The sequence below is a fragment of the Bactrocera dorsalis genome, chromosome 3, assembly GCF_023373825.1.
Source record: "Bactrocera dorsalis isolate Fly_Bdor chromosome 3, ASM2337382v1, whole genome shotgun sequence".
NCBI lineage: Eukaryota > Metazoa > Arthropoda > Insecta > Diptera > Tephritidae > Bactrocera > Bactrocera dorsalis.
This window is the reverse complement of record NC_064305.1, coordinates 50,735,077-50,760,371: the sequence shown is the minus strand read 5'-3', so window position 1 is coordinate 50,760,371 and position 25,295 is coordinate 50,735,077. Positions and strand designations below refer to the sequence as shown.

At 34.1% G+C, this 25,295-nt stretch overlaps 1 protein-coding gene and 1 pseudogene across 1 annotated transcript in view; both read right to left on the bottom strand.

The window, feature by feature from the left end:
- The window catches only part of LOC105231168 (GTP-binding protein 1), a 261,542-nt gene that overhangs the window by 233,751 nt on the left and 2,496 nt on the right, over nucleotides 1-25,295 (bottom strand). The window lies entirely within an intron of this gene.
- Nucleotides 4,312-23,716, bottom strand: LOC125777612 (NADH-ubiquinone oxidoreductase chain 5-like; annotated as a pseudogene).

Sequence of the window (25,295 nt, the reverse complement as noted above, 5' to 3'; positions counted from 1 at the left end):
GACGAAGGCATAGCAGACTAAGGACAGAGGTAGGGAAACAAGTGCATGTCTGCAACTGTCTGAGGTTGTACATCCAGGTAAAGTGATGTGTAAAAGCAACACAACAACACAAAACATAATGGATTTCGATTGGCTGAATGTCTTGCTGGCTGTGAGCACATATTCACAAAAATGCATATGTCGTTAGTAATGCTTTCAAATAGCCCATATATGGAGCGGCCAAGGCAGACAGATAGACAGGTAGAGGAAATCAAATACGTAATTTTACACACACTCTTCATATGATCGAAACCGAGTCACAGTGACAATATTTTCAGATTCTTGGATTCAAAAATCTATTTTTGATTAAACTACTATATAATTGATACTTTTGGGCTTATATGCAGTATAGCCAATAACTGGAGAATCAGTGTTGTTCCATTATTTTTATGTAATATTGTGAGCATATGTACATATACATTTACATATATTTAATTCTTCATTTTCTATATTTTTCAAATACTATCTTTGCTAAATAATAATATAATTCAGATTTCTGGATGAAGTTTCTGATCAAACGCTTTATTAATAAAATACTTACATGGTTTTATCGAGTATTTATGGACCTAAACACAGTGGCGCTCAATTGTTGTTTATTGTTGTCTGCCGTTCGGCTGCATTTTTCAACAGAGCTCAAATAGTCGGTCATTAAGTCAGACATACGAAATCAGGTAGCCCTTGTTTAGCCTTTTACTGCCCGTTCGGAACGCTGTTGCCGAGTATACTCAGACGATGCGTTAAACAAGGCATTCAATTTTATTTAAATTGCAACGGCAGCTGCGAAGCAGAGGAATAACGCCTGCATTTCACCAGTTGCGCTTTGGTGTTTAGAGTCCAATTTGCAATGCATGTTTCACTCAGGGCGTTTCGTACAGAATGCTATTGGCGAGTGAGTAATTATATACCATATGTCTGGGTATGGCGCGAAATTATGTTTGTATTTTTTTCCACTAACCTCTTTAAATTTTTATCGATGCACTTTTTGTCCAGTGATGCAGAGAATTTCAAGGTCCAAATCAAAGGTGCACGAAAGTTTTTTTTTTTTTTCAAATAATATGAAATTGAATACTTATACCAAAAACTCACATAAGCATATTAGTGAGTATGTTTACCTTTATCACAATTGAACGTTTAAACTCTTACATATATATTGCATGTAGTAATATGGGCTATCAAAGTTACCAATTGTTACATTTCCAATAAGTTAGATAATACTAATCCAATTCCTCTTTTCTGAAAAAATATTTATTATATATTTGCATATACTAACCAAATGACGGAAAATTAAAGCACACTTTGATGCAAAAAAGAACTAAAAAGCAAAAACCATATCAAGGGGCATTCTTAACGCATGATTGTTCTCACAAGATGAGTAAATCAAAAAACAATAAAGTTGCTGTAAATAACAAAACAAGAAGAAATGTTTACCTCGGCACCACTGAAGCTATAATACCATTCACAAATGCAACGATTTCTTAGATGAACTTGATTCTGATCGTTCGATTTGTATGGCAGCTATATGCTATAGTGATCCGACCTGAAAAAATTTTTTAGAGATTGCATTATTTCTTTAGCAATAATCCATGTCAAATTTCGTGAAGATATCTCGTCAAATGAAAAAGTTTTACATGCAAACAATTGCTTCCGAATGTTCAGTAGCAGCTGTAGCTATAGTGGTCAGATATCGGTTTATTGTTGAGAAAACAACAGGTGAAAGTTTTTAAGGGACTAGATCGATATATACAGCTCACCATCCTCATCATTAAGCCAACAAAACTAAAAAAAAAATTCGAGCAATGAATTCTGTGAAACACTATATTATTATGTTTTGCAACTTTTATACTTAACTATTATGAAAATAATTGAACTATTGACAAAACTGTTAACAATGTCTCTTTCAAAACAATGCTAATCTTACCATTTATTTCTACCTTTAGTCTAATCTTAGTATCTATAATTTATCTATTCTTATAAATTATACAGTAAGGCGGCTTTAAGTTTATAAAACTAATAGCCTTCAAAGCTATAAGCAATCTTTTAAGCCATAGTAAATTTATTACTCCCTTCGAATTGCAGTATAATGTCATTACTGATTAGAGAGGATAATTGGATTCGGAAATTGACTTGTTCTCTTAATACTAGGTGCTTCCAACATAGTATAGCATATAATAAACAATACAATATTCTAATTATTACCTTACACCTCATTACTCTACTATTAGTGACAAGTGTAGTGGAAAACGGGGCTGGTAAAGGTTGAACTGTTTATCCACCAATATCATCTGCTATTGCTCACGGAAGAGCTTCAATTTCACTTCACCTAACTGGAATTTCTTCAATTCGAGGAGCTGTAAATTTTATTACTACAGCAATTAATATTGGTTGTCAAAAAAGTCTTGCGGTATTTTCGGTAGTTGGGGCTGAAAGCGCGTAGTTCTAGTTTTATTCGTCGCATCGGGTCATGCTATACCTTTTTGGAAAGCTCATTTCACCCGCTAACACGTGTTTGATTGATTGTCGTTTCTTTTAAGTCGTTCGTGAGTTATAGCGTCGCAAACATGGAGCAAAATAAAGAGAAAATACGGCCTACTACGATAAAAGCAAAAATGCATCTCAAGCCGCCAATAAAATTTGTTCAGTTTATGGACCCGATACAGTTTCCATTTCCACCGCACAACCTTGGTTTCAACGTTTTCGTTCTGATGTAGAGGTGGTCGAAGATGCGCCACGTCGAAAATTGCGATAAAATCGCTGAATTGGTCGAAAGTGACCGGCATAGTAGTCATCAAACCGTTATAACCCATTTGAAGAAGCTTGGAGTCACTAAGAAGCTCGATGTATGGGTGCCACACGAATTGATTCAATAAAAATACCCCAAGACTTTTTTGACAACCTAATATATGTTCAACATAAATTTCATTTGACCGAATATCTCTTTTCGATTGAGCAGTGGTATTAACAGCTCTATTACTTTTACTGTTATTACCAGTCCTTGCAGGAGCAATTACTAAACTATTACGAGGGCTGCTATATATATTTCTGGCCTAATAATGAAAATAGGCATATTTATCAACGAAAATGTTTTTTTTTTTTTTCGTTGGATTTGGCTCGTCTTGGAAGACCCACACGGTCGATTGCTTTTTTGTTTCGGGCTCATACGCATAAATCCATGATTCGTCACCTGTGACGATCTTATAAACGTCTTTTGAAGCACCGCGATCGTATTTTTTCAGCATTTCTTTACACAAATCCACACGGGCCTTTTTTTGAGCGATTGTCAAATTTTCCAACGAGAACAAACCTTTTTTACGGCCAGGTGTTCATGCAATATTGAATGTATGCTGGTGGGAGAAATGCATAGGCATGTTTCTATCTGAAGGTATGTTACATGACGGTCTTGCATTATCAGTTCATGTACGGCATCGATGTTTTCTGGCACAACGGCTGTTTTTGGACGGCCTTCACGGAATTCGTCTTTGAGCGAGCGTCGCCCACGATTGAATTCGTTGTACCAGTTTTTCACAGTGCTATAGGATGGTGCTTCATAGCCATACAAATATTTTAGTTCATCGATGCACTCTTGTCGTGATAATCCACGTCGAAAGTTGTGAAAAATGATCGCACGAAAATGTTCACGAGTTAATTCCATTTTTTGGCCGAGATGAATTTTTTAATTCCCTGTAAATAAAATAATTCACAATTAAATGACAAAACGTTCTGAGTGATGTTATGCTAAAAAATGTCAAACTTTCCAATGGAAATGTCAGATTGCACCTGGCAGCACTTAGTGTTGCCTAGTCCAGAAATATATATAGCAGCCTATGTAACAGATCGACATTTAAATACCTTCTTTTTCGACCATGCAGGAAGAGGAGATCCTATTCTTTACCAACACGTATTTTAATTTTTTGGACGTCCATTATTTTATTTTTATTCTACCAGGATTTGGGATAATTTTTCATAATATTTGTCAAGAATCAGGTGAGATGGAACCTTTTGGATCTTTAGGAATAATTTATGCTATAACAGCAATTTGACTTCCAGGATTTATTGTATGAGCCCACCATATATTCACAGAAGGAATAGATGTAGATACTCGAGCATATTTCACTTCATCTACAATAATTATTGCTGTACCTACAGGTATTTAAATTTTTAGTTGATTAGCTACACTACATGATACACAATTAAATTATTCCCCAGCTATACTATGAGCTCTAGAATTTGTAGGAGGATTAATAGGAGTTGTTGTCGCTAACTCATTTGTATATATTATTCTTCATGATACATACTATGTAGTAGCTCATTTCCACTACGTATTATTAATAGGAGCAGTATTCGCTATTAAAGCAGGATTAGGGAACAAACCCATTATTGACAGGATAAGTCTTAAGTCCTAAATGATTAAATAGTCAATTTATTATTTTATTTATTGGTGTAAATCTAACTTACTTCCCACAACACTTTTGGGATTAGCAGGTATACCTCGACGGTATTCAGACTATCCAGATGCTTACACAACATGTAACGCAGTCTTTAAAATTGGTTCATCTATTTCTTTACTAGGAATCTTAGTCTTCCTATTCATCATCTTAGAAAGTTTGCTAACACAATGACGAGTAGTTTACCCTATACAACTTTGTTCTTCAATTGAATGACTTCAAAATACTCCTCCACCTGAACATAGTTATTCAGAACTACCTCTTTTAAAGTAGTAGTCTGGTAACTTATGCTTATTTTCATAACTTTTTCTGAGGGTGTTTTTTTAAACGAAAATAAAAAGGAATTATCTTGAATATTTAGAGTGTTTTTATTTACATATTGAAAATATAAAAAAAAAAAGATTATTTGCAAAAATTTAATACTTTAGTACTATTATTATCACTCGAAGTTGGAACCTCAAAACAATGCACGTGGGTGGCCCAGGTGTTTTTGGCTCTTGATGGTATTTGAAATCAAATATTCTTGATTATTCTTAATCTATAGACATGTCATTCTGGTCGGAACTACTGAAGTTAAATTTCAAGGGTAAATAACAAAATGGCGGACTTTGAAAAAAAAGTCATTTTATTTAAGCAAAGAAAGGGTTGTAAAATAAAAAGTTAGGAGTGAAAAATTCTCGTTAGTACTTGAAAGCAATCGGTTCAGTAGAAAAAGAGTTAGGACACGGGCCGACCAGAAAAACAATGTTATGAAAAAAACGCGTTTAAAGTTCAACAACTCCGAGGGAGAGGACTCTAATATTGGTATTCTGCTTGAGACGATTGTCTCATCTCTCTAATTGTCACAATCTTCATTTAGTGACTCTGCTAGTCAGGAGTCTCATTTTAGTATTCTGGCAGATACAGTATACTACTATACAGTATACTACTTTACTGTATCTGCCAAAATACCAAAATTAAACTCCTGACTAACAGAGTCACTAAATTACTATTGTGACAATTAGAGACATGACATATAAGGCGCTTTAGGAAACTCGTTATAACTTCCGAAATATTTCGAATTTCTGTCTGAAATTTTCACAGTACATTCTCAAAACATTGTACTTTTGAATTAAGTAAAAAAAAATTTAGATTTTTTGAACCCAAGTTACCAGGCTACTACCTTAACTAATTATCTAATTTGGCACATTAGTGCAATGGATTTAAGCTCCATACATAAAGTATTTTATTTTTATTAGAAACTAATGACAACATGAGCTGCCCTTCAAGCCTCTCCTCTTATAGAACAACTTACCTTCATGATCCAACTGAAATAATCATAATTTTAGTAATAATTACAATACCAGATGATTGCTTAATATTTATATTATTCTTTAATTCATACACAAACCGAAACTTTTTACGTGGTCAAACAATTAAAATAATTTGAACAATTCTTCCACCAATTTTTCGTGATAATCGTGTAGTTTAACCCATAAATTCACAAATTTGTATTTTAGTAACAGCTGTAGATGTCATCCACTCATGAACTGTTCCAGCATTAGGAGCAGGGATAATGGGATGCCCAACATATTCCAATGTGAGAGCGCCTCAAAATAAGCGTTTTTTATAACATTTTCCATTATGGCCAGATCGAACAAAATAAAAATTTTTGGGCATTTTAAATTAAAACAACCAACATTTAGTATGAATAAAAACTACTATACAGTGGTTATTTATTATATGGAGAAACTATTTAAATCTTTCTAAAGTATATAAATGTTTTTAATAAATTTCCATTGAAAATAATACTGTGATGAATCACATTACAAAACGTTTCATCAAATACCTTTAAATTTTATAAATTTATTTAGTTTTCATGGTTTAACATTTTTTATAAGTGGTCTTGAAGGATGCAACAAATCTCTCCGTTTTCATATTTTTTTGGTAAGATTTCAATCTGGCCATCGCTCGTTTCCAATTGCTAAACGTCAAAACCTCCTCAATCCAGTCAACTGTCAAAGTTTAGGTGGTTTTGACGTTTAGCAATTGTTCTCTCACTTCCAGTGAGAGAAGAGTTGGACATCTCTTTATCTCCGATTAAGAGTAAAGGTTGATGGAACCCCTGGCCGATTAAACAAAACTAATTACCTAATAAATCGTCCTGGATTATTTTATGGTCAATGTTCAGAAATTTATGGAGCTCATCATAGATTTACACTATTGTAATCGAAAGACCTCCTGTAAATCATTTTACTAAATGAGTAACTAATAGAACTAATTCATAATTTTCATTAGATGACTGAAAGCAAGTACTGGTCTCTCAAACTATTTTATAGTAAATTAACACTTACTCCTATTGAAAAAAGTTAGTTAAAGAATAGCATTAGTATGTCACACTAAAATTATCAAACTATTTAATATTTTTTGGTGCTTCAGATAGCTCCCATTGGTTGATTAAGTTTATTTATTATGTTTTTAATTACTTTTATCTTGTTTAGTATAACAAATTATTACTCTTTAATTTCTAAAACACCTAAAGCTTAGTACGCAGCTCTCAAGAAACGTAAAAACTTCATATAAAAAAACGCTTAAGAAACGGTCCAGAAACGTTCCTGCGATAAAGTTACTTGTGCTAGTATGCAGCTCTCAAGAAATCTAGTACTAATTTTTAATACTTTTTTTCAATAAAATGTGAATATGACAAACCTGGTTTTGCGAAGAAACATCAAATCAACCATTGTTTCTTGAGAGAAATTCGAAGTAATCGTCAAATTCATCCTAAATTAGTTGAAATCATTATTATAAAGTATATTCCATTTTGAAATGTTGTATAAAACCAACCAATCATCAACAACATTCCTTAAATCTCAATGAAAATATTTGTGTTACCATACACATACATACATACGCACAAAGTTTGTTTACTTTGTTTATTCTCTCTTGCTCTTCTAATGTGGATCATTCACAATGCGTAACCAGCTGTCAAAATTACTTGAGAAATAATGTATTTTTTTCTTGAGCAATTACTTGAGAGCTGCGTACCAACCTTAATTCAGAAATTTCAAGCAAGTATTCAACAACTTCTTTAAACTGAAATTTGATAACAACATTTTTAATTCCCTCCGCTTACTGATTAATGCCATCACGATGGGATATTTTTTGAAATTCAATCCTTCTTACATTACATAAGAAATTCGAAATTATTTTAGGTCCATCAGGACACTCAGGGTCAACTTTTATTTTTATTTTTCTATTCTCATTAATTTTATTCAATAATTTTATAAGACTATTTTCTTATATTTTTACAAGAACAAAGCATTTAACACTTACACTTACATTAGCTTTACCTTAATGGTTATGTTTTATACTTTATGGATGGATTAATCATACACAACATATATTTGCTCATTTAGTTCCCCAACCAACTCCTGGAGTTCTTATACCATTTATGGTATGTATTGAAACTATTAGTAATATTATTCGACCAGGACCTTTAGCTGTTCAATTAGCAGCTAATATAATTGCAGGACATTTATTACTTACTCTATTAGGAAATACTGGTCCTTCCTCTTCTTACACAATTGTATCTTTATTACCCATGGGTCAAATTGCTTTATTATTCGATTATTAAATACAGCTATTTTACTATCTTCAGGAGTGACTGTTACATGAGCTCATCACAGATGAATGGAAGGTAATTATTCACAAGCCACACAAGGATTATTTTTCACAGTTCTCCTAGAAGTTTATTTCACTATTTTACAAGCATACGAATATATTGAAACACCATTTACTATTGCAGACTCAGTTTATGGTTCTACCTTTTTCATAGCAACAGGATTTCATGGAATTCATGTATTGATTGGAACAACATTTCTTCTAGTATGTTTAATTCGCCATTTAAATAATCACTTTTCTAAAACACACCATTTTGGATTTGAAGCAGCTGCATGATATTGACATTTCGTCGATATTGTCTGATTATTCCTTTATATTTCAATCTATTGATGAGGAGGATAATTAATTTTTATCTATCAATTATTATTATAGCATCAATTTGAATTATTATCACCAGCGTAGTAATAACACTAGGCTCTATTTTATCAAAAAAGCACTAACAGACCGTGAAAAATGTTTTCCATTTGAATGCGGATTTGACCCTAAATATTCTCCACGACTACCTTGCTCACTCAAATTTTTTCTAATTACAATAATTTTTTTAATTTTTGATGATGATTGCTCTTATTTTACCTATAATTTAATTATTTCAATTTCTAACATTGTTATATGAGCCACAACAAAAATTTTATTCATTATCATCCTAAATATTGGGTTAAATCATGAATGAAATCAAGGGATATTAAATTTATCAAATTAGGTTTGTAGTTAATTATAATATATGATTTGCATTCAAAAAGTATTGAAATATCAATCTACTTTATAATTCAGAACATGAAGCGATTTCGATTTTAGGTATTTTATACCCTTATTCGAATAATTTCAAAATTATTTACTAATGATAATGATAAAACTGAGCTCAATCTCCAATTAAGGAAGTTTGACGTTCAAGAAAAAGCTGCTAACTTTTATTTTTTAATGGTTAAACTCCATTTGTGCTTCTGTTTATATAGTTTAACAAAAACATTACATTTTCATTTTAAAAATAAAATTTCTTATTTTTATAAATTACTAAATACAATACACTACATCCAAGAATTATACAATTACTCTAACATCTTCAGTGTTATGCTCTATCTTAAGCTATTTGAATAAAAACTAAAAACCCTGAACAACCTTGATCAAAAGACTTACATACTCGTATCCCTAATACTAAAGGATAATTAATAATATCATAAGCTGAAATATGTATAAGGTATAAATCATATAGAACCAGAAAAATAACTTGCTAAATAATTATGTAAAGATTTATTAAAATAAATTAAAGAAACATTAGAAATTAAATAACCTGATACTTCCCCTACTATACAGGCAAATAATGTTAATAATTTTAAATAACTGGGCAAACAATATATACATAGGGAGTCGGAAAAATTAATCAACTTAAAATACTCCCTCCTACAATTCTTGTAATTGAATGAAACAACTTCTAAAATTAAATCCTTAGAATAAAATCCAGCTAAACAAGTTCGGGTGTCACCGAACATTTTATACTCTCGCACGATAAAGTGATAATCGAGATTTCATTATCCGTCATTTACATATTTTTTTTTATTTTGCTGTAAAATTAATTAGAATTAAATTCTGAGAGATTTACCGATATTTTCGGTGAAAAATTAGGTTAGGTTAAGTTGGGCACTGAGTTCTTCGTGTTCGATATCAGGGACCTTGAAAAGTTATAGTCCGATCACAACAATTTTTCCACAAGGGATACCTCAGCTCACATACCGTATTTGAGTAAAGTTTTATTCCGCTATGATCATTGATTTCTAATGTATATATTATACAGAGAAGGCATCAGATGGAATTCAAAATAGCGTTATATTGGAAGAAGGCGTGGTTGAGAACCGATTTCGCCCATATTTAGTATATGTCATCAGGGTGTTAAAAAAGTATTATATACCGAATTTCATTGAAATCGGTCGAGTAGTTCCTGAGTTATGGTTTTTCGTCCATAAGTGGGCGACGCCACGCCCATTTTTAATTTTTAAAAAAAGCCTGGGTGCAGCTTCCTTCTGCCATTTTTTCCGTAAAATTTTGTGTTTCTGACGTTTTTTGTTAGTCGATTAACGCACTTTTAGTGATTTTCAACATAACCTTTGTATGGGAGGTGAGCGTGGTTATTATCCGATTTCTTCCATTTTTGAACTGTATATGTAAATGCCTGAAGGAAACGGCTCTATAGAGTTTGGTTAGCTAGCTATAGTAGTTTCCGAGATATGTACAAAAAACTTAGTAGGTGGCGGGGCCACGCCCACTTTTCCAAAAAAATTACTTCCAAATATGCTCCTTTCTAATGCGATCCTTTGTGCCAAATTTCACTTTAATATCTTCATTTATGGCTTAGTTATGACACTTTATAGGTTTTCGGTTTCCGCCATTTTGTGGGCGTGGCAGTGGACCGATTTTGCCCATCTTCGAACTTGACCTTCTTATGAAGCCAAGAAATACGTGTACCAAGTTTCATCATGATATCTCAATTTTTACTCAAGTTACAGCTTGCACGGACGGACGGACAGACGGACGGACGGACAGACAGACATCCGGATTTCACCTCTACTCGTCACCCTGATCACTTTGGTATATATAACCCTATATCTGACTCTTTTAGTTTTAGGACTTACAAACAACCGTTATGTGAACAAAACTATAATATTCTCTTTAGCAACTTTGTTGCGAGAGTATAAAAAGGCATTCCACATAATGCTAAATTAGCTACATTAAAACACTCAGAAGTTAAAGGTATATATACACCTAATCCTCCTATTAGACGAATATCTTGAGAATTATTTATATTATGAATAATAGCCCCAACACATATAAATAATAAAGCCTTAAATAAAGCATGGGTTAATAAATGGAAAAAGGCAAGTTTATAAAATCTTATAGATAAAATTCTTATTATTAAAGCTAACTGTCTTAACGTAAAAAGAGCAATAATCTTCTTTAAATCAAACTCAAAATTAGCCCCTAACCCTGCTATATATACTGTTAACCCAGAAAATAATAATAATAAATCTCCTAACCATCTACCTCTTAATAAAACATTAAATCAAATTAATAAATAAACACCAGCAGTTATTAAGGTCGAAGAATGAACTAAAGCCGAAACAGGAGTAGGAGCTGCCATAGCAGCCGGTAGTCAAGAAGAAAAAGGAATCTGAGCTCTTTTAGTTATAACACCTAATATAATTAATGAATCAATAACTTCTATTTCCATTATATTCTTTATACTTTCTAAATAAAAGATATAATTTCAACTCCAGTAGTTTAATATTCAAGCAATTGCTAATAAAAAAGCTACATCTCCATCTCCAATTCTATTAAGCAGTAAGTAAAAGTTCCAGCAATATAAGATTTAACATTTTAATTAAATTAGCACTAATAATTAATAACATTATAGATAATACAAATATTAAAACCAAAATAATAAAAGGGTTAATATTTGTATCCCCTCTCATATATTTCTTTCTATAATAAATGACCAAAGAAGTAATTAACAAAACAAAAGATATAAAGAATACTCATTTAATAAAAATACTAAGCTAGAAGAAAAAAAAACTAATTATAATAGTAATTAAAATTAAAAATCTAATTCTTCAAATTGATAAATATTTCACGGTCTAAAATAATCAAACTCATTTCATTGACTCCACAAATTAATATTTGAAATAAACTATTTAGATCTAAAGTCAAAACAAACAAATATTTCTCTTTAAAATTAATAAATTTAAAAGAAATCAATGAATAAATAATAAAAAAATTCACGAATCTTACCACCTCCAAATGTATAAGCCCCTGAACAAATTTTACCGCGCTGACTATAAGCATACAGATATAAAGTATATACAGCGCTAAAAAAAGATAATAAAGACAAAGAAATTATAGTAACTCAAGATCAATTTACAATCAATTGATTAATAAACGTCGACTTCCTAATCGTTCATAGGTAATATTAGCTAAACAAAATAGTCCGGACGAACAAAACCCATGGGCGGTTATTAAGGTATGAGAACCACAAAGACCCCAATAAGTTAAAGTTATTAAGCCACCTAAAACAATTCCTATATGAGCAACTGATGCATAAGCAATTAAAGCCTTAAAACAGTTTGACGTAAACACACTAAACTAATTAAAACTCCTCCTACTAATCTAATACTAACTCATACATAGTTATATTTAATACCTCTCAATACCTCTCAATTGCAAAAAAAGAAAAAACTCGCAACAAACCGTATCCTCCTAACTTTATATAATTCCAGCGAAAATTATTGATCTTGAAACAGGTGCTTCAACATGAGCCTTAGGAAGTCATAAATGAACTAAAAATATAGGTATTTTAACTAAATAAGCCAAAATTAAAGATAAATACAACAATTCATAATTAATTATATAATTGCTTAACAAGTCAAAATTTATTGTATTTAAATTATTATAGAAATAAAAAATACCTATACCCTAGCAATATAGGTAAAGAAACCAACAATGTATAAAATAATAAATAAGCTCCCGCTTGAAGACGTTCCGTTTGATACCTTCAAAGCAAAATTAGAAATAAAGTAGGAATTAAGCTTCTTTTCAAAAATAAATAAAATATAAATAAGTTCATTCTTCAAAAAATTAGTACTAAAAGGACCAACAAAATTAAAACAGTAAACAAAAATAAATTTTTATAATTATTATTCTTATAGAGTACAAATCCAAAATCTCAATAAAACAAGACCATAAGAAATAACATAAAATCCTAAAAAATAAGAAATATTTACAAAATAATTCGTACAATAATTTAAAATAATGAAAACAAAAGTTACAATAAATAATAAATTTTGACCCATTCAAAATAAATCATTTATAAAAAAATAGACGTAATAAAAAGTATTATGAAAATCAATTTTAACATTCTAGTACATTAAATGATTACACGAATATAATAATTTCCATGTGTACGAATTATAGAAACTAAAATAGAAAGACCTAAAGCACCCTCACATACTCTAAAAGTTAAAAATATTATACTCAAAAATCTTCTATAATCAATTAAATTTAAATAAATAAATAAAAGGGAAAATAAACTTAATACAATATATTCTAAACTTAGAAACATTGATAATAAATGCTTACGATTAGAAACAAAAACAACAATTCCTATTGAAAATAAAAACCACCGTAACCCTCAATATAGACTCATTAATATTAGCATTGGTCTTGTAAACCAAAAATAAAATTTTGTCTTTTAAAACTTCAAGAGAAAAGAAATAACTTTATCATTAATCCCCAAAATTAATATTTTAAATAAACTACCTCCTGAAATAATACAACTCTTTTTATATTCTTCAACACTAATCTCAGGATTTTTTTCAAATAAATCACGCTTTACGATTAATATTATTATTTCAAACAATACAGATTTGTTTAATTACTGGACTAATAGCTAAAAGATTCTAATTTTCATAAATTTTATTTATTTATGTAACTTCCTTAGCATCAAATGAAATATTTTCTCTATCTATAAAATTAACAACTTTTTGTATTCTAATTATGCTAACTCTAACACTAATTGCCATATTTATAGATAAAATCTCAACATCTTCATTTATTCAAAATTTAGAAATACAACCCATATATAATTTTAATTTAACTGTTCCTGAAAACTGAAATTTTATCACTATTATATTAATAAACTATTTATTAATTACATTGATTGCAGTAGTAAAAATTACTAAATTATTTTACGGACCCCTTCGACAAATAAGCTAATGAACTAACCTTTACGAACCAAACACCCCCATTTAAAATTGCAAATAATGCAATTGTAGATCTTCCAGCCCCAATTAATATTTCAGCATAACGAAATTTCGGGTCACTATTAGGTCTATGTTTAATTACTCAAATCTTAACAGGATTATTTTAGCCATACATTATACTGCAGATATTAATTTAGCTTTCAATCGTGTAAATCACATTTGCCGTGACGTAAACTACCGATAATTACTACGAACTCTTCATGCTAACGGTGCATAATTTTTCTTAATTTGTAGTTATTTACATGTCGGGCGTGGAATCTATTATGGATCTTTCTTATTTACACCTACCTGACTAGTAGGAGTATTAATCTTATTCCCCATGAGTATAATAACTTGTGCCAACGGTTTTTCCAATCTTCGAAGCACTTCAAAAAATCATTTTTTTATCTTCTTCAGCTCCTCTTCGATGCCGTCTTTATCTCGTCAAGAGAAGCGTAACGTCGTCCTTTCATGGGCCTCTTCAGTTTAGGGAACAAGAAAAAGTCACAGGGGGCCAGATCTGGGGAATACGGTGGCTGCGGCATCATAAGTGTGTTGTTTTTGGCCAAAAAGTCGCGCACAAGCAACGATGTGTGAGCAGGGGCGTTATCGTGGTGCAAAAGCCAATTTTTGTTCTTCCACAAATCCGGGCGTTTCTGGCGGATTGCTTTGCGCAAATTTCGCATAACTTGCAGGTAATATTCCTTATTGACTGTTCTTCCATGTGGCAAGAACTCATGATGCACCACGCCCCTGCAATCGAAGAAAACTGTCAGTTACGATTCGTGATACTCTTTGAACACACCTCCTAATGCTACTCTTACACGATTCTTTACATTCCACTTCTTTTTACCATTTATTGTATTAGCAATAACTCTGATTCACTATTCCTTTACCAAACAGGTTCAAATAATCCTATCGGATAAAATTCTAATATTAATAAAATCCCTTCCCACCCATACTTCTCATACAAGGATATCGTATGATTTGTTATCATAATTGCAGCATTAATCCTTCTAACAATAATTAACCCCTATTTATTAGGAGATCCAGATAATTTTATTCCCGTTAACCCTCTGGTTACCCCAGTATACATTCAACCAGAATGATACTTCTTATTCGTTTACGCAATTTTACGACCTATTCCTAATAAGCTTGGAGGAGTAATTGCCTTAGTACAAGTACTATCAATTGCTATTCCAGCAATTTTACCTTTCTATCACTTAAGAAAATTTCGAGAAATTCAATTCTATCCTATCAACAAAATTTTATTTTAAACTATAGTTGTTGCAGTAATTTTATTAACATGAATTGGAGCAGCGACCAGTAGAAGAACCTTATGTATTATTAGGTCAATTTTAACTGTAATTCATTTCCTATATTACTTTGTTAATTAGACAATGTAAGTAACCAGTAAATGAGCTTGTATAAGCACATGTTTTGAAAACATAAGATAGAAATCAATCTTTCTATTGACTTTACTAAATTATATTGACCACATATAATAAATCAATATCAGTTTTAACCCAATAATAAATAATAAAAAATTTAATGAAAATGGTCAAAAACTCTTTCACGCTAAATATATTAATTTATCATAACGAAAGCGAGGTAAAGTACCTCGAGCTCAAATAAAAACAAATGAAATAAACGTTAACTTAACATAAAATATAACATTAAACACATAACAGCCTAAAAAAACTACACAAAACAATATGCTCATAAATAAAATTCTAGCATACACAGCCATAAAAATTAAAGCAAAACCTCTTCTATATTCAATATTAAATCCTGTAACCCCCCTAATAATGCATAATTAAAATTAGAAGATCAACCATCGATTATAACAGTATACACACCTAAACTAGTACAGCATAAAAAGTAATAACCCTAAATTAAAAGAAAATAACTTCACAAATAAAAGAATACATTACCAAGCAACTAAAGACAAAAGTAAAGAAAAAATAGGAGAAAAGTAATAAGAAATAGAATTTAATAAAAGAGGATAAGTTTATTTCACTAATCTGCCAAAATCGAACAGACTTAACAAGCGGCTACACCTAAAAATATATCTTAATCCAACATCGAGGTCGCAACCTTTTTTATCGATATGAACTCTCCAAAAAAATTATGCGGTTATCCCTAAAGTAACTTATTCTTATAATCACTATTAAAGAATCAATATCATAAATTAATGATTTTAAATAATTAACAGCTCATTACTTTAAATTTTTTTTTAATAACATAAAGTATTATACATTAAAAATAAATAAACGATATACCAAATTAAGTGTGTTCACGAAAATAATAGTGTCGGGGGCTGCTAACTATTTAACAGTCAAATCACTTGATAAGAACAATATTCGATCAAAAAGTTATAAAAACCCTAACTTTTAATTAATGTATGATATATTTACAATTTTATCTACCAAACAAATTTTTGAGTTTACATACAATTATTAAATTAAAATAAAATTGAAAAATTATGCTGTTCAAGAAAATAGTAGTGGTCATTAAAAAAGACGAAAAAACTAAGAATATGAAAGTAACAGTAAATAGATCATATTTAATATGTTTCCTAAGGTCTAATGTTTTATTTTAAATCCGTTGCTGTTTATAACGGCTAGGCATCGGCGTGGCATGGAATCAATAAGGTCCCTACAATGCTTCACAGAGATTTGAGCCCATGCCTCCTTAAACACTTGCCAAAACTCTATGCTTTTTAATGGTTTTGCTGTTGCTTCTCTTGACATCGCCCCGTAAGTTTTCGATCGAGTTTAGGTCCGGAGATTGTGCTGGTCGTGGTATCACGTAGATGTTTTCAGATGCAAACCACTGATTAGCTAGTTTGCTCGTAGGTTTAGGATCGTTATCCTGCTGAAATGTCCATTTTAAAGACATTTTCCAATTAGCATATGGTAGCATTACATGTTTCAATGTATTAATGTACACTGCTTGTTCCATAATGCCACTGATCATAGAGATTGGACCATCGCCAGCATACGACAAACAAGCCCACTCCATAGTCTTTAGCCCACCATACTTAACTGTCTTTGTGATGTACCTTGGGTGGTATTCTGTGTTTGGGGGACAACGAACTGCCTGGAGCCTATACTACCAAACAAAGCATTTTTGATCTCATCTGTAAATTAAATATTGTGTCACTTTTGGGCGGGCCAATATATGTACATATATGTATGGTCTTTCGCAACTTCTAACTGTGACAGCACTGACCATTAGATTCAATTCATGTTTAATTATTTTTGACGACGCCGAAGGCTTCGCTTTGCTGTATCGCACAATTCGTCGGTCCTCTAGAAATGTAGCATTGCGTTTACCACCACGAGTTTCCGGCTTAATATTTATGTAGTATGATTAATAGCATTCAATATCATCGGAGTAGTGTAACCAATCATTTCTACGACTTTTTTATATGTCTTGCCTTGATCTCTTAACTTAACTATTAACTCTCGCTTTTGGATTGAGCAATGATTTTTTTCAACCCACTAAACAAGAAATAAGGAGCGATTTCAATAAATTTATATCACACAATTACTACATTATCTTAATACATTTACTGATGTCAGTTAAAATTAAAATTTTTTTTGTAATTATTTTCAACTATTCCCGTCAAGCACTACTATTTTAATGAACAAGAGACTTTTGGTGCAAATATTGAAATACACCATGAAGAAAGCAACGCAAAATAAAAATAACGGCATTTTGGTGTTTTTTTGTTAACAATATTCTGTTCTACGAAAGTTTTGTAGTAGAAATGTTCAATTTGCAAGATGGAATATGTAAGCAATAAGATTGGAGTGTTATGTGCTGTCGCACTATTATTTTCGTGAACACAACTGCATGTTTATAATGTATATAAATATTTAATTTATTATTAGATATCTATATTCATATATGAAAAAACATTAAGATTCATAGGTGTATAACAGTTTTTAACTCTCGGAAATGTCTATATTGGAATTGATCCGGTTGTGGCCAAAGATCAGTCTATTGTTTTTTATTTGCAATGTTTTCAAATTGTTTGCTTCGATTAATTACCTCTATATTACGCTCTAACAAGTCTGCATATGTATAAGAAAATGAGAAAGTAAATAAATCAAGCAAATCCACGAAAATTGCGTTAGTTGGGTTGAAAATCACCACACTTGCAAACAAGCACGTCACTGTAACTGAATGTAGTAAACATGAAACCGGGGAATTCCTTCGTTTACATACGATGAGCCAGAAGCATTTGCAAACGATTAGCTTAATTTTGATGTGCTGAACACAATGACCGCGACAGACTGCAAACGACATCTGTCAAATATTAAAATACACACGTTCTTATGGAGACAGTTATTTTGACAGCTGCACGACTACACGACTGCAGGCCGACAGTTGTTGCTCTCGCTAACTTCAATATATTCTTATATTGTATTTGCCAACGACAGTAGAGTTGACAGTAGAATTGAAGGTAGAGAGATGAGGTAGAGTGGTGATGCCACTAATATGTAAAATGTAAAATTATTCACAGCTCTAACAAACTTGACGTTATTTTACAAATAAAAGCATAAAATAGCTCTATTATATCATTTGTAATAACAATTGATAATTTAAAACAAATAAATTTATCTATTTACTTATGTTTTGCATAAAAAATTTCACTTTGAACAAAATATTAAAATTTCATTGAAGTGCAAGGTAGTAGTAGGATTCACAACGCAATTTTCAGTTCACTGTCGTGCTGCTGCAGTTTGTCGTTGTCATTGTGCTAAGCACATGAAATTTGAGAAGCTCAGTATATACAGTAATAAACCTTTGCTTTGTTTACATACATGTACATAACTCTAGAAAATCTTAGGGTGTTGTGTAACACTTTTTTTGCTACTTTCATGGAAGGTAGGTAGGTAGGTAGGAGTGCAGCCCTATCGGGCTCAATTAGCACTGATGTGCCATTTTGATACACTATTCGTAGAACCTCCTGTATCTGCTATTACGTTTCACCTTCTCTCTCAAACCATTTTGAGGTTTCGATGAAACTGCTTATGTCCGATATGCTTTTGGTGGAAATCCATTCAAGGTTTGGTGCTTGGTGGATTCCGAGTGTTTTGTGTCGGATCTGTGCTAGAGCTGGGCATTCGCAGAGAAAGTGGAAGATTGTTTCCTTGTTCCCTGCTACTCCGCAGCCACGGCAGATGTCGTTGTAGGGCATACCCATTTTGGACGCATGTTCCCCAAATGGCCAGTGCCCTGTTGTGGTAGCTGTTACTCTGTAAATACTTTTTCTTGACCTATTTAATAAGTCGTTGGTTCTTTTCCTGTCATATGTTGGCCATAATTGTTTGGTTATGACGCATTTTGTAATGTTTTTCCACCTGTTGTTTGCAATTTGTTGAAATTGTCTATTGATCTCTCCTTTGATCGATCCTAGCGGGCTTGGTATTATCTCCGCCTCGGGTTCGTTGAGGAAAGCTCCTGCCTTTGCCAACTCGTCTGCTTTTTCGTTACCGAAAATGTTCCTGTGGCCGGGAACCCAGATCAAGTTTAGTTGGAGCTTGTCTTTTATTGAGCTTAGTGCGCTCTTGCAGTTGTGAACTATTCTATTTGTCATGGGTGAAGATAATGCCAGGAGTGCCGCCTGGCTATCCGTAAATATAGTTGCTTTATGTATATTCCCGTGGTTTTCTAATAGAACTTCGCAGGCTTTTTCTATGCCTAGTGCTTGTGCTTGGAAGATGCTAGCCCAGTTCGGTAGACATATAGAGAGAGATATGCCTAGATTAGCGGAGAATACACCCGTGCCTACTCCGCAGTCCATTTTGGACCCGTCGGTATAGACAGAGGTGGTATCCTCCTCTGCTATTGAACCTCTTCTCCATTCTCGTCTAGATGGTATCCTCACCTGGAAGTGTCTATTGAAATCCAGCTTTGGGAGAATGTAGTCTGATTTATTAATAGTGAGCTTGTTTAGGATTACACTATGCCCGTAGTTCTGCTGATTTCAACCTCCCAATTCTTTTATTAAAAATGTCCATTGGTAGTTGATGCAAGATCACAATGAGCGCATCAGTCGGACATGACCTGATTGCGCCCGTAACACCCGCACTTGCTGCTCTTTGTATTCCATTTAATTTTCTAATGTTGTATTGTTTGTTTAGAGCTGACCACCATACCAGAGCTCCATATGTAAGTATAGGTCTTACGACCGCCGTGTCCATCCACATGATTATACTTGGTTTGAGGCCCCAATTCTTATTGACGATTTTCTTACAAGTATAGTAGGCCATGTATGCCTTGTTTATTCTTTTTTCTATATTTATTTTCCAGGACAGTTTGGTGTCAACCTTCACCCCCAAGTATTTAGCTGTTGGGGATAGAGTGAGTGTTGTACCGTTTAGTACCGGAAGTTGAAACTGAGGTATTTTGGTTCTGCTTTTGAAAAGCATCAGTTCTGTTTTGTTCGTGTTAACTCCTAGACCATTGTTTTTAGCCCATATGTTTAACTTACGAAGTGCGAAGTAATCTCGCTGACCGTTGAAGGAAACATACCTGATACCAACAACACTACATCGTCTGCATACGCTACTGCTTTCACTCCTCCACCGTTTAGTTGGAGGAGTATTTCGTTCAGCGCTACAACCCCTAGAAGCGGAGAGAGGACCCCCCCCCCCTTGAGGCGTCCCTCTACTCACATAACTTGTTTGTGTTGCAGCGCCGTTTGAAGCTATAATCTTCCTATTCTCAAGCATTAATAGTATCCATCTCCACACAGTGTCATCTATGCCCCCATGCGCCAGAGAATTAATTATCGCATTTACTTCTATGTTATTGAAGGCGCCCTATATGTCTAGAAAAGCAGCCGTGGTGTATTGATTGTGGTGTAGTGATTTTTCAATCACACTTATCCCCTCGTGGAGGGCGGTTTCGGTTGATCGGCCCTTTATGTACGCATGTTGGGACTTCGATAACTTCTCCGCCATTATTGTTCTTACGTGTAGATCTATTAGCCTTTCTAGTACCTTTCGCATAAAGGAGGTAAGGCTTATAGGTCTAAAACCCTTGGCATTCTTGTGTGTTCTTCTGCCTGGTTTCGGAACACAACTTTACTCCTTTTCCAACTTCTTGGGATGTAAGATAGTTGAATGCTCGCTTTGTATATATTTTCAAACCTTAGAACCATTGGTTCTACCATTTTTGCAGCATTATGGGCATAATCCCGTCAGGACCTGCCGCTTTAAATGGTGCAAAACTATTTATGGCATATTTGATTTTTCTTTTGTCTACTATTTGGCTTCGATAGTCAGCTGCGTTCAGCGGTGGTTCTGGTTGAACCCTCGTTGAAGGTGTTTGCTGACTCCCGGGGAAGTGCGTTGTGATTAGTACCTCCAGAGACTCTTTTGTCGAGGAGGTCCAATTACTTCCCTCCACCCTAATGGAGGCGGTATTAATATGATCTTTGGATAGCATTTTACTCAGCCTAGCGGCTTCTCTGCAACTTTCTATCGATGTGCAGAAAGATCGCCATGAGTCGTTTTTAGCTTTCCTGACTTCTTTTTTGTATTCCTTCATAATGTCTTTATATGGCTGCCAGATTTTGGTTCTAAAACTCTCATTGAAATCTTTCCTTAATTGTGCTCTCAAATTCTTGAGTTCACTGTTCCACCAAGGAAGAGACTTTCTCTTTTTCAAAACAGTTAGCGGGGTAGATTTATTAAAAGTTGTGGTTAAGATTCCAACTTCTCAACTTCTGAATCTAGTTCCTCAGGATTTCTGATACTCTTATTGCCTACCTTTTCGAGGCATTTTGTTGCTATACTGGTAAATTTTCCTCATGTCGTTCTTCTAGGGTTCCGGTATGTGAGAGGCGCACTGTACCTCTTACGGATGCTGAAGAGTATCCAGGAGTGTTCCGACAAGGAAGGCTCATCGGATAACCTGCAGTTATCCACAACGAGACTGTCTGTGTCTGTTGATAGCGTGAGGTCAAGCACTTCCTCCCACCCGGGAAACCTATCCGAGCGTGGGAAAATAAAAGTTGGCTTATCGCCCTTGTTGCAAATACTCAGATTACTATTCAAAATATATTGCAAGAGTGACTCACCTCTGGTGTTTATACTGGAGCTACCCCATACGGTGTGCCTTGCGTTTGCATCACACCAAATTAGGAGGACATCATCCTTCCTGTTCTCCTCTACAAGTCTGGTGAGCGGGGCCAGTGGTATGTCTTCGTCATGGGCCAAGTAGGCCGAGACCAGGAAGAAGGGCTTTTCCTTCTGTTCCATCTTTACCACTGTGATATCTGCTGTGCTGTAATTAGGACAAAGAAATGCATTTATACTTTTATTGATAAGAATGCATGCCCTAGGTTTACCTTTGTTCCGTGTGTAAAACAGGTTATAGTTGCTGCTGTTTAGCCCTTTTATGGAATCTTCATTAACCCAGGGCTCCTGTATTAGGCTGATGTTGATGCCCCCCTCGTTCACGAGGGTTGTCAGATTCGCTGTAGCACTCTTCGAATGCTGCAGGTTTATCTGTACGCAGTTTATGTTATTGTTATTGGGCATCTCGGGGTTCTTCAATGCCCACATTCCGTAGCAACTGGCTGGCGTCGTCGACCTCTTTCGTGTCGTCTTCGTCAGCCGATTTGTCGCCTTGGAAGATTTTTAGTCTGGCCTTCCGTATTCCGAAGCTGATTTTGTAGTCAGTCTTCTTCAGAGCCTCAATCGACTCATCGCAAATGGCCACTAGTATTGGCTTGCTTGCTTTATTCGGTTTTTCCTCCTTGATAAGCTGCTACTCATCTATACCAGGTATAGATTTGTTCTGCAGCTTAATGCACCTCAGGAGTTTTTCGCCTGGCTCCTCTAGTGGGGGTAGCCAAATGCGAGCATGAGGTCTCTTCGGAATGTCCCTGGCGGGTATAAGCCTCAATTGGAGGCCTACAAAGGCGTTGCTAATTTTAGCAACACTACCCGTCAGGAAATCTAGCGAGTCCTGGTCCGCGCACTTGATGACCCTGTAGCCCCTGAGGGTCTCAGAGGAGTCAAACTCCGGGTGAGGACCCGCAGGATTGTCGAGTACATAGCTTAGCACCATACTCGACAATCTGACGTCGATCTCCACCCATCTCTCCTGTATAGTGCTCGGAGAGGAGGAATTTCCATCTATAATGGCCACCTGCAGGCTATCCCTGGCTACATCGCAGAAATGCCTTGCCGTTGTTGTGCTGCTGTGTTCACCTTCACTCCTCCTCGGTTTTTTGGGCTGAGTTCCGGTTACTTCTGTGGTGGAGCGATTTCTTTTCTGAGAAGTGCTCTCTCGTTTGCTCTCTTCTTGAGGTTGTGATTGCTTCCTTTTCAGGTAGCTTTCATATTCCTCGACGATAGATTTGAGGCGCTTTGTTTCAGCCTCATCAACTGGTGTACCGGCTGCCTGGTCTTTGGCTATCTTCCCTAGTATGAAGACTGCCCTCTGGTACCGGTTTTTCCTCAGCTGATTCTGGGATTTCTTGCGCTTCTTTTTGCTCTCTCCTTTAGCCGCCAGTGCACTTTGGTTGGTGCTCATGGCAGCCTTGGAGGTGGACGCTTCTTCCCTTATATCTGAGGTTTTCACTGCTGTATCTACCGGTATACTTTGGTTGGTATGTCCGGTAGTACTCTTACTCGTCTCCTGGCTGGAAGCAAGTAGTTCGTCTTCTTCACATTCCGTAATAGGATTCCCATAGTTCATGTCCTTAGTCGTCGCTATTGTCGTCATGGTTGTTGTAGTTGTTGTTGTTGTTGTTTCTTTCATGGTAATCAGGGTGTGGTGTTAGCGTTTAAGCTACATTTAAATTTTAAATTTTGATGATCAACACTTTAAGAAATATTAAATAATCAAGTGTTTACGTTATTTAAGTGATTATATTGAATTACTTTGCATATCTGTTCAATTTTATTGGGATATTACTTGTTTTTTAATGTTAAATCAGTTGTTTTTTTTGTGCAATTGCTAAACACGCTTCAAATATTTCTAAATTTTTGCATGTAGTAGGATACAATCCTGGGTGGTAATTTGTCGTTTGAATATACAAATTGACAAATCGTTAGCCGTTATAAGAAAACATCAATTGGAAAGTAAGTTTGAAAAGAAAGATATGTGGAAGTTTTTCATAAAAATACATATTAGTGTCAATAATAAAGTTTATATTTGAATTCAGATAAGTATTATCACAAGTTATTCATTTATCTTTTTTTTCGGCACATGTGTATTATCTACAGGCAGCCCTTCCACCAATACAAACTACCCAAGTGAAGTGGTTTTGTTTTTTTTTCGGGATGGCCTACGGAATACAGTTTTAGTTAAGAACTTTTTTTTAAGTATAATGAAAACTATATTAGTTTTAATTAGGTTAAAGAACAAATGGCCTAAAAAATTTTTGTTACAAAAGTGTTGAATAATAAATATAATTCATTAAGTAATTATTATATTAACTTATAGCTATCGCATTGTTCATCGTTTGATTCTAGTGATTATAATTTTCCAGCAATTGTAATTGCTGGCTTGCATCTCAAAAAGTTGCACACACCGTATCATTCACAGTACGCAATGCCTCAAATGAAGTTGGAACGCGTACATTTATCAATAACAACCAAAGGTAGAAACAATCGTCGTTTTTTGGGTGGATTGTGTAAATTTGTCCTGATGCCTTACTTGTTAACACACCTGGATGTCCATCTACTGGTTGGCGTTGCTTTCCGCGTAATTATTTCTTCGACGATGCATTCCATCGGGGTATTTCCGAATGCCCTCGCAAACGGATCTCTGACGAAAGTTGAGCAAAAACTCGTAAAAGTTAATTTTGTTGCGGGTGGTGTTTCCACTGGCTGTACTGTATTCCCCGGGTTCAAATACACTCTTTGACCATTCTCTAAATTAACTGCGAGACGCACAAAAGTCGGAAAATGTTCATGAATTGCAAAAATAAATTTCCTACAAAGCGCTTTAGTCCAGTTCACGTATCGACCGTATCGATCAAGACCAATAACCGCCATATTGGTTCCTTTGGTGACGTACTTACAAACGTATTTTATTGATTACACCAAACTGCAATACCCAGCATTGATACATATGAGTTTCGAATGTGAATTAGACAATAATGGTGAATATAGTACGATCCATGTGTTGTCAACATCGATATTTTCTCTTCTGTCTTGAATGCTGAATGTTCTGCCATTGTCGCCTGGTGAGCGACGCCGATAGAGTGGCATTTCTAGTTTGTGTTTCCGAAAGAAAAGCACGTGGATACTGTTTCGTGCATTTATTGTCAGACATACAAACCGAAGTGGGATTGTGGGTTATTGGTTTTTATCACTTCGTGTAATACTGGATC